Genomic DNA, 10,547 nt, shown 5'->3' on the forward strand with positions numbered 1-10,547 from the left:
GCAAATGGCCCAGAGTCTAAAGACACAGACACAGAGACGGTGCATGTCTCTCACTGGGAGAATCCCAAAGTCTCATTCAGGGAGAGAAATAATTGCACCAGGAGGAGTGATCCCCTTCACAGGCCAGGGGTGGTGGAATTTCTTTTGAGTCATGTGCATGCCAGGCATCCTGTAAGGAGCCCACCTTTGGCTGCCTATGGAGGTAGGGTGCAGCTGCAAAAAAAGCAAAAAAGTAGGTTCATAGATGACTTAAGTTAACAGATTACTGATCTCCCTTACCTCCAGCTAGGCTCTGAGCCTCAGGTTAAACCTGATACTGAGGGGAACGGCAAAAACTTAAGATGTGAGATTTAGATTTAAAATATGTTTTCAACCTGAACACAATGAAAAAACAGTGAAATATACCAAGATATTGTTGTGGTGGACACATGAAATGCAGATACCCCTTCAAGTGGAACTCTTGTCCCAGCCATTTGGAGTGCTGTCAGGAGAAAACCTGGCCTTAGCCTCCTGTGGGGATGGCCTCAGCTGGAGAGAGACTCCTGCCCAAGTCCATCACACCCCTCCCAGGGTAGCCCAGATCCCATGACTGAGGCAGAGGATATAGAGGCTTTGCCATTTCAGTCCATTATGGGACCATTTTGTCTCTAGAGCTCCCTAAAGTTGGCCAAGGTGTCACTGGGCTGGCAGGTACCAGAGTTCACCTTCTCCTTGTCCAATCTGTGCCCTTTCCCTCTTTAACAGGTGTTGCTCCCAAGGGCTCTCTGTGATAAACATCTTACAACTAGACTCTGTCTCAGAGTCAAGTTACTGGAGAATCTTACTTGAGACAATTGTCCAGAGAAGCAAAATCAAACCAAATATGTTTGAAGGGAGAAAAAAAATAGATATTTCCTACTCATGCCCTACTGATTGCAGTATTCCTATAAACACAAAAATAAAATCAACTAGACATTATCTTTTATAAAATGCTTTTCAAAATTCCTTTTTATTGAGTATTCAGATATGTCATTCCTTTTTAATGGCTGCATTATATTCCTTTCTAGGAACTGTAACGTATTTAACCAACCCTCCCTGTTTAGGCTTACAGGCTATTTCCAAATTATACTATTGCTGCAGGAACCCATGCATACATTTTTGTAGGCTTGTTTAATTATACTTTTATGATATATTCATAGGAGTGGGATTACTGGGCTAAAGGTATTTTCTTTTTAGATAGTGCAATCACATTTTATTATAGAAGTTTTATATTAATTTTTACTTCAACCAAGTGTAGATAAATGTGATGCATCTCCATATTCTTGCCAACTCTGGGCATTATTAATCTTGTTCATCTTTTATAATATATTAGGTGGCATTGTTTTATTTATTATCTCTTTATTTACTTATGTTTTCTGAAGAGGTTGAAAATATTTTTATATATTCATTGGCCAGCCTAACCTCTTGGCTTGGGATCTGGCTATTCTGTCTTGACACCCCATTTTTACTGGCATCTTTGTATTTTTCCTTGCTTACTTAGAGGTGCTCCTTTTTTAGGTATTAAGAATATTTCACCACTTGACTGGCAAATAATTATCTGGTTTGCTGTGTGTCTCTTGAATTGGAAAACGTTGAATATGGAACATTTTGGCTTTATGCTCCCAAATCTATAGGTCTTTTTCTTTATGGATTTTATAGTTGGTGTTCCTTCCAATAAGAACAACTGTCCTGCTTATATTACTGATTTTCCTAAAATGTTATTTTCTTTGGGACAAAATTAAATATTTGCCTAGTTATGAATTATAAGAATTCAAATTTATAGTTTTTTGAAGTCATATTATCCATTATAGCATTACTCAAACACACACAACCTGACCATGCCTATATATCATTGTCTTGAGTGCACATTATTATTAATCCAGCCCTATTCCTTTTTCTTTTTCAAATTAATAGAGAGATTATTTTGAATAAAAAGTAGCACAAACTTTCTTGGTGACTATCCTAGGTTATAATACTTGTAAGTCAGCATCTCCAAGGCAGCATTTTGATAGGCATTCTTATGACTGCCAAAGTTTTAGCTTCTCTTTCCAAAAAGTGAGGATAATCAGACCTACCTTATGGGATCGTAGTAAAGAATGAATAATATAGATGTAGGGCATCAGAAGAAGCTAATCAATGATATTATTATTATTTTAATTATTAATTTATTTTTCTTCCTTCTTCTTTAAAGAGTTTATGGTTGGATAATGTGGATGAATGTCACATACCTCATAGACTTGTATCCACAATTCAAAACCCTCAAATTTTTGTAAGTTTGTGAAAAACTCATTTGGTGATAAAACCTGACTTGCACTAACATGAGGTATTTATAGTTTTTGTGATCCCATTTACTGGGAATATTCATATTCTCATATATTGTACTGTAGATCTCAATGGATTTGATTATTGGGCACCTCCCCTTTTATGAATATAAAAATTTCCAGATTCAGTGGTACATCTTGTCCCAAGGACTTCATAGAACGAATTATGGAATTGTACAGTCTGATTTCCACAAAAGGCCCTGTATCCCATAGTAAGTATCCACTATGAACAATTTAACAATACCACTGATCATATTAAATTGGAGTTAGTCATTTGAATTGTATTGTTTTTGTTGTTTTGTTTGTTTTTAATTGGAAATGTATTTTGTATATACATTTGTTCAAAATTATATATATTTAGTATTAATTTCTAATTTTGTGTTTATAATATTGAGGTACTATTATAATAAAAGTAAAGTAAGTGTATAAAAAATTAAAAAGATCAAGGGAAAAGAAAAACATTTTGTAGTTAAAATTAACTTGAAAAACACTTTAAATGGGCCCACAGGAGACAAGCTAGTTTCACCTATGATTTTAAAAATATATGTGTGTGTGTGTATATATATATATATATATATATGCATGTGTGTATGTAGCACTATACGCATACATAAATATATAACATATGCTCTAATAAAGTTTCAAAATCTTAGCCTTCCACCCAAAAACTCTGCTTATTTTTCTCTTTTGCTAAGAGTGTATGGAGCCCACCCAAGTTAAATGGGCTAATGAGGCATTCAGTATGTTTATTAGGAAATCCTACCTATACCCATAGTCACAGAAATGACTGATTTCATCACTTGACTAGTCTTTTTTTTTTTTTTTTTTGAGACGGAGTCTCACTCTGTCGCCCAGGCTGGAGTGCAGTGGTGCAATCTCCTTTCACTGCAAGCTCCGCCTCCCAGGTTCATGCCATTCTCCTGCCTCAGCCTCCCGAGTAGCTGGGACTACAGGCGCCTGCCACCACACCTGGCTAATTTTTGAATTTTTTTAGTAGAGACTAGGTTTCACCATGTTAGCCAGGATGGTCTCGGTCTCCTGACCTCGTGATCCACCCACCTCAGCCTCCCAAAGTGCTGGGATTACAGGCGTGAGCCACCGCGCCTGGCCCACTTGACTAGTCTTTTAACTAATTCCATCCTAACCCCTTTAGTGACCACATGTGCAAAAGATTGGAAGAAACTAATGAAATGAAGCAGTTGGTGCAGAATAATACAGATAGAGCTTCAATCAGAACATTCACATATTCACAGAGAAAACCAGCAAGAAAAGTTTAAATGTAACAGTTGTGGGACAGTTTAGGACAGTAGTTGCATGCAAAAGCCGGACAGATAAGGTAAATATATGAGATAAACAGGCCATTAGAAAGAAAATAATGCAGGTTGATGAGGGATAGCAATTAAAAGTATTTCCAGTATTAGAGTATAGATAGGCAGTGGTGGGGCCATGGTGATTTGCACTTTAACTGCAACTCAGTGTCACCATATCTTCTGTTTTTATATTTCAAGAAAAAAGGAGAAAGCTGGGATTTTATGTGAATTCTTCTCACTTCCAGTATTGGTAATTAATCCAATAAAAGAATAGTGTGGGTCAAATAAAATACATCTGTGGGCCAGTTCGCATCTTCAGACCATCAGTTTGCATCCGGTGTCTCAGAATCTGGACGGCAGTCATTAGCATCCTGAATAAACCTGGCCCCCTATTTCTAACACTGGTTGGAATAATAGAGTGAAAGAAGACAGGAACTCTTGTGGTAAATCATATTATTTTCATCTGAGGTGATAGCTTTGGCTGTGGCTCAAGAGTTCACTTCTGGAAGCCAGAAATCTCTCCCTGTCCTTTTTAGTGTTTTTGGCTAATCTTTGTAGAAATTAAACTGGATTGGAGCAAATTGGAATGGATACTCAAGGACCAATTGGAGGGCTTTATAAACCCTTCATTTCAAAGTGAATCCCAAACTGAAATTTATTCTCTTTCTATTCCCTTTATCTAGACTTCTTAGAGTACTACAAGGTGCTGAATGTTTAACACTGAGTGTTTCTTTTGGCCAATCTTTGAGATCAATCTGTTTCATTAACATATGACAATCATTTAATGATGGAATGTTTTCTCTCATTTCCTTGGAAACACAATTATTTGGCAACAGATTTGCAAAGTCGTTAAAGAAGACAGCTTTCACCTTTCAACCCTGGCTGGTGTTCTATACATTTCTTCATGCAGCAATATGCATTAGGTGCCTGTAATGTACTGGATGCTATTTTAGCTGCTGGGAATAGAGTGGAGACTCAGACAAATTTCCTAGATTCCTGTAAGTAAAAGTTAAATCTACAATAATACATTTGATGCCACTTCTAATATATACATTCCAAGTGGAAATACAAAAATATATATTGCACAAAGCCAAATACAAAACCCTAGACTACCCTATCCTCACAGGATAGAGGAAAAGACTGTAGCCATCTATAGTCTTCCCTGTAGACAAGGAAAAGAAGCACAGAGAGGGAAAGACAGACAATGAAGTAAGATAGTAGTGAAAATGGTGAAATTAAAACTCCTGCCAATGCAGATGAGCACAGACAGCTGTCTGCATCAGGTAGTAAGAGACTCCTTCGTTTATGTGTCTCCAGTTGTCAGCTCTGTATTTCACAAATTAGAAATTGATAAACAGAAATGGCTACTTTAGTGGAAGTTGAACTTACCATTCACTGTAGTTGCATTAGTAACTGGATTTCCCAGGTAAGGTTGGAAGGAAATCCCAACTGGAATCACAGCTTAGTTTTAAGAGGCAAAAGGACTAAAAACAAGACTGTGACAATATAAACAAAGATTAAAGATGATGTCTGCCTATGTAAATGTCTCCAGCAAAAGAAACTACAGACTTGGGTTCTAATGTGGTTAAATAACTGCTGCTCATCTTGACTTCATCTTTTATATCATGCTTTTTCTGAATAAAACTCTTGACAAAAAAATCAATAGGTTGGGTGAGATCATCAAAGCAAAATTATTTTACAAGTCAAGCTTCCCTATCAGCTGGCTCTCCCAAGGCAGATAACAGCATTTTTCTCAATGAATGTCAAATTAAACAGTTCCTGTGTATTTCTGGAGGCAAAGTCTGAAAGTGCAAAAGCCAACATGCTAGGAAACTTTTTTTTCGAGGATTGAGAAACATTTTCCCCAGCTTACAAAGACACAGTTTTGACTATAGCTTTTTTTTTTTTTTTTTTTTTTTTTTTTTTTTGCTCCCCTAAAACTCTGTCTGCTAAAGGGAAGGGGGAGACTAGGTTTAAAAAAAAAACTTTATCAAATAAAAGGTTTTTATTTTTCTGTTTAGACATATGATCAAATGAACAGATCATTAATTGAAGAAATTGTCCAGATATTCTTGTCACATTCAAAAACAAATTTTTATTGAACTTCATACATAATTGAGAATGGAGTGCTTTGTGTTATTGTGGGGATAATTCAGGTAGTACTTCATCTTTCTGTTCCATTTAGTATGTAGACCTACACAATAGAACATAGCAAAAATAGATTCAGGAGAAGTGACAACTTCTGAACAGTAAAAGATGACTTCTACATAGTTACTTATTTATTCATTAAAATATTTATTGGACACATTATGGGCAGGGTGCTATACATAACACTGAAGACACAATGATGAAATAAAATGGACATGGTCTCGCCCTCATGGAGTTCATAATCTATAGGCGAGACAGACAACAAACCAGACACTTTTAAGTGTGATTAGTGTTATAAAGAAGAAATTCAGGGTATCCTCCAGGTCTCTGCAGAAGTGTCACTTCCTTCTAGAAGACATCCCTGACCTGGGGGATTTGTAGAAAGTAGATATGATGGGAGAAGGAGGGAGATGAAGAAATGAGTGAAGCCACCTGAATGTTCTAGTCTAGCTCCCATCTCATTCCGGACGCATGGGAGAATGGAAGCAAGAATAACAGAAAAACCATAGAGCCATGCCCCACTCAATCTTCAAAATTATGAACAATAAGAAAGCCATCGTTATGTTAAGCCACTACATTTTGGGGCAGGTTGTTATATGGGGATAAATAACCCAAACATAGTGGCTTCCATTTTGCAAGTTAAAGTGACCTTTTTAATTGTGACTCTGGATGTCACAGGGCTTGGCTGAGCCTAAACCAGGAATCTCAGTGTGTCTCAATGTACATGCCTCTCCAGGCGCCTATTTCATGGGGAAAAAAAGAGTTGGAGAGGAAAAGTTTTAGTGCAGGTGATGATATCGATAGATCCTGGGGATGAAGGGCAGGAAATCCAGTACATCTTCCTCAAAAAGGCCTCATAGTGTGGATATCAGTCCTGAACAGGCTATTTTCTCCACATCTGGGTGGAGCCCAGTTCAGGGTTTGGGAGCATTGGGAACCAAAGGGAAGGTGACCCATTTGGCACTGCCTTGAGGGCTGCAGTATTAGGCACTCCTGAATGTTGCTTTGAGGGAAGAGAAACCACGTCACAAAGGAAGAGTTGAGGCATCATTCTGAAGGCAGTCGAACTTTCCAGAAGGCCAGAGTGAAGGACCATGAATGGGCTCACATACGCGGCACTCCCCAGGGATGCCCCAGGCAGCCGTGCAGAATGGGGGAAGGAGTCAGAGTGGTGTGGTTTCAGGTCTGAGAAATTTGAATATCTGTGTTACTAGGCTCTTTTTCATCTCCAGAGAGGCTGTCCCATCTCCCCTTTTGCTTTTTATCTCCTCCTTCTTCATAATTCTTCCTTCTAGGAGAAGTAGCCTAACCTTTCTAAAGTACAGTTTTTTTTTTCTAATAAATACACTTACAGATTTCTTAAAAATCAGGGCTCCTCTGCTGTGCCCTCTTGGCACTAAGGAAATAAATAACCAGAGGGGGCACAGCTAGGGAAAGGGGGAAAAAAATCAGATCTCAAGACAGATTCTTTGAACTACCCTTTCTCCATCCCCAACTCCCACCCACCTATGGCTCTTGGGACATAGCACCTGAGCAGGCACCTCAGTCCGGGTAGAGTGTGACTGGCACCAAGGCATGTCTGCCCTACCTAAGAAGGGAGACAGGCCCTGGGGTCACTTGTTTCCAGCCCTTGATGACCCCAAGACCTGTTCCCCACACTGTACATAGTTTTTTGCTTTCGGATGTCCTGGTGGGAGATGAACTTGGGAAGACCTCTCATCCAGGGAGCCCCCCTCCCAAGTGCCCAGCTTCTGGAAGTTCTTCCAGTTTAGGCAGGGGTGGAAGGTCTCAGTGACATGCTGTGGTTTAGCCAGCCCAGGGTCGCTCTGATCCAGCAGGGAGAAGGTGACACAGTGGGCAAAGGGCCACTCAAGGAGATGTCAAAGGCACCAGGCAGCAAGCCAACATACAGTGAGAGGTGTGTGCCCTCGCCACTGCCATTGCCATTGAGGAATGCAGACACCTGCAGCTTGTAACCATACTTATGTGTGTAGAAGGCTGGGCTGAAGCACTCAAGGTTGGGCTTGGCCTTGGCCTTCTGTAGCCACCAACCATAGCTGCCAATCTTCCAGATGAGCACACCATCACTGCCCACTGATAGTTCCTCCAGCTCTTGCTGAAGGTCCTGCAGCTCCTGCCATTGCCAGCTCAACAGAGCACACATCATGGCCAGATGTGGCTTCACACTGTCCTCCACATGCCGTGCCATTGCCAGCTTAGGGCACCTGTGCTTGCAACTGGAGTCTTTGAATGAGCATAGCACCAGGGCGGTGCTACAGCTGTCCTTCAGATGGTCTGGCAGGTCCTCCCGAGCCACAGTGCCCACACCACAGTACAAATTTTAATCCATAAAATTGGGAGAATAACGTCTACTGTAAGATGATGCATGTATGTGCTTAAGTACATGGCATACTGTCAGAGTTCAATAATGACTGAATCTATTATTATTCTACTTGGAAACACTCCTAATCGATTTGAAAGCAATTAGCTAAAAGCTGGCTATTGTTGGCTTCCAAAAGATAAGGGGCATTGGTGAGGCACATGATTAAATTGACAGAGAAGTCTGTTGGTGGGTATATCCAGGATTATTCTGTCCTTGTGCCAATCTGCTTAGACGTCTCTGAGAAAATGAGCAGGAGAGGCAGAGCACATTAGATAGTCAAAAGATATTTAGCGAACGCCTCCTACATGCTAGCACTGGAAATAGGGTGATAGATGAAACTAACTACATCCTCTCATAGAGCTTGCAAGGAAACAGGAAAGGCAAATATTAAAGAAATGTCAACTCAAATACTCATTAATTGTAGGTTGTGCGGGGTATTACAAAATGCCCACTGCCTACTGACCCGTTTGGACAACATTTTGTATCTTCCCAGCAGACCGCCAGCCCAGAAATCAGATTCAGTTTTTCTTAAACAGACCCAATTTTCCCTGGATTCAGATCCAGGTCACTTACTATTAAGATCAAATTTAGTTTCTGAGTCTCAGTTACCTTATTTGTAAATTGGGGGATGTTATAATCATTCCAATCTCAAAGGATTATTGAAGAGTTCATTAACTGAAGCCTGGGTGAAATCTCCCTCAATGCCTGGCTCATCGTGAGTCCCAGTAAATGCTGTTTCATTTCTTTTTCTAGTGTAGAAACACATTAAACTTACGAGTGGGCTGCTCTGAGTATCAGACTTGAAGACAAAGATAAGATGAACACACTTACTCCTCATGTGTGAGGTTTGAGCTCTTAATTCAGAGAAATGAGTGCATTAACAGAAGAATTTTTTTTGGCTACGTTACTGAGTCCTCCCTCTCTGGATTGTTCCCTGTCAATTGTATTTTAAACAAGCTATGAATGGGAACCAAACCAAAACCGTTTTGTTTTAGCAGCAGCAGGTTAAAAGTTGTCTGAACTACGTCATCCAATAAAAGGCTAAGGCCAGGCGCAGTGGCTCACACCTGTAATCCCAGCACTTTGGAAGGCCGAGGTGAGTGGATCTTGAGGTCACGAGTTCCAGATCAGCTTGGTCAACATGGTGAAACCCCGTCTCTACTAAAAATACAAAAATTAGCCGGGCATGGTGGCAAGCGCCTGTAATCCCAGCTACTTGGAAGGCTGAGGCAGGAGAATTGCTTGAACCCGGGAGGCAGAGGTTTCAGTGAGCCAAGATAGCACCAGTGCACTCCAGCCTGGGCGACAGAGCAAGACATTGTCTCAAAAAAAACCAAAAAAACAAAAAAAAACAAAAAAAACGGCTAACCCCCTCGGTGAGTAGGGAGGGTTCATGGTGTGCCTGTGGGCCTGGGTGTGTGTGGTTGGTCGTGAGGGGTTGGAAGGTGGTGAAGGGATACATCCGTGTGGGAATTTGATTTAATGTAAGGGCCAAACTAAACCTTTGTGAAAGGGAAACTCAGTGATCATCAAATTATGAAATTGGCAAGTTCAATTCAAACTATTTTCATAACAAGTGGTTTAGGGAGCTAACAACTTATTGGGAAATAATAATTTGCTTATATAACTGCGCCATGTTTCTAGATGACAATTTCAGAACAAATTGGCATTTGGTCAATGATGGCACGATATTAAATAATAATAACATATTAGATTAGTCTTAGAAGACTAGTGAGTGATCATTTCTTCCAGCCCTCGTTAATATTGCTATTCTTCACTTTGTAAACATACATCCTCACATACAATATTTTAATGTACTTTATTATACTTTAAACAGAGGCCATTTTAATAATGTGGGTGATTTCAGGGATCTAACTTTTGATATTTTAAAATGCCTATTGTCATTAGTTGCTACGGGCAAGAGCAAAAGAAAAAAAAGTCTTTTATTTGCCTTCAGCAATTTCACAGCTTTCATCTTTAATTGGTTAAAATTGGCAAAGGATTCTTTCAAAATGTGTGTTTATCAATGAGTGTGCCTGATAATTACTCTAAAGTAGGTATTTTAGGGAAGTTTGCGGATAATGCAGTGCTGTGATTAAGCAGGGCTTTATAATTTACAATAGGCTGGTGTTTAAGATGGTTGGCAGAAACAGAAGGACTCGCAAACACAATCATTCTTTTTGTCTGGGAAAATTGTTTAAGATGATTTTAGTAATTGGGCTCATTACTTTAATATAACTGAATATCAAAATATTCCATTGTGAAACCAAATAATGTGTGGATATTACGTTTCTGCAGACTTTAGGGATATGGATCACAGATGTTGTTTGGAACCAAGTGAAACTCAAAGGAGTGCTTTTAAATAGC

General features: G+C 39.5%; 1 pseudogene; it reads right to left on the reverse strand.

Moving 5' to 3' along the window:
* Positions 1 to 7,385: 7,385 nt before the first annotated feature.
* On the reverse strand, positions 7,386 to 8,129 carry LOC100439699 (TNF receptor-associated factor 4-like; annotated as a pseudogene).
* Between the last annotated feature and the right edge of the window lie 2,418 nt (positions 8,130 to 10,547).

The sequence above is a fragment of the Pongo abelii genome, chromosome 4 (assembly GCF_028885655.2).
Source record: "Pongo abelii isolate AG06213 chromosome 4, NHGRI_mPonAbe1-v2.0_pri, whole genome shotgun sequence".
NCBI classification, from domain to species: Eukaryota; Metazoa; Chordata; class Mammalia; order Primates; family Hominidae; genus Pongo; species Pongo abelii.